General features: G+C 29.7%; 1 protein-coding gene across 1 annotated transcript in view; it reads right to left on the bottom strand.

Annotated features, from left to right (window-relative positions):
* The window catches only part of LOC119594803, a gene marked incomplete in the record, with an annotated part of 120,867 nt that overhangs the window by 45,184 nt on the left and 75,054 nt on the right, over nucleotides 1-629 (bottom strand).

The following is a 629-nucleotide window of genomic DNA, read 5'->3' as shown; positions in this document are numbered from 1 at the left end:
TCCCCTCTTTGGAAAATATAAAAATGGAGAACTGAGTAAACAAAAGTGTAAAATGGAAATGGATACATTAAAACAATTAAACAATTAAAACAAAATGGGTAAATGAAAATAACAAAGGGAGGAAAAAATAAAAATATGATAGTAAAAGTGGTTAAAAATAAAAATCGGAAAAAATATATGGAAAAAATTAGATAAAGAGGAAAGGAAGGGGAAAAAAGAAAAGAATAAAAACAGGAATAAACAAGAAAGACAACGAAAAGGGAAAAGAGAAAACACCAAAAGAATAAAGAAAAATTAAATAGTAAAGAAGGGACGAACTAAAAGAAAAGACAAATGGAAGGAAAAAGGGAGACGGAGAGCGAAATAGAGACACGGAGACTTTAACACAGACGTAAATAGTGAGCCAAGATTTTACAAATGAAAGTCCATCCTCACGAAAAAATATATATATGAAATAATTCACTTAGCGTTTGCGAGTAATTTTCCAGTAACAGTTTAAAAAGAAATGGACATAAAGCATGACTAGAAAGCAGCAACAAAATAGCAGTACTTGTAAAGATATAATCATAATAAAAATATTAACACCTCGCTAGAAAAAAGTCCGGGATTTCTTCTTCAACAACACTCAG

This window comes from Penaeus monodon, chromosome 34, assembly GCF_015228065.2.
Source record: "Penaeus monodon isolate SGIC_2016 chromosome 34, NSTDA_Pmon_1, whole genome shotgun sequence".
NCBI classification, from domain to species: domain Eukaryota; kingdom Metazoa; phylum Arthropoda; class Malacostraca; order Decapoda; family Penaeidae; genus Penaeus; species Penaeus monodon.
Note: the sequence above shows the minus strand (reverse complement) of the source record. Positions and strands in the feature narration are given on the sequence as shown.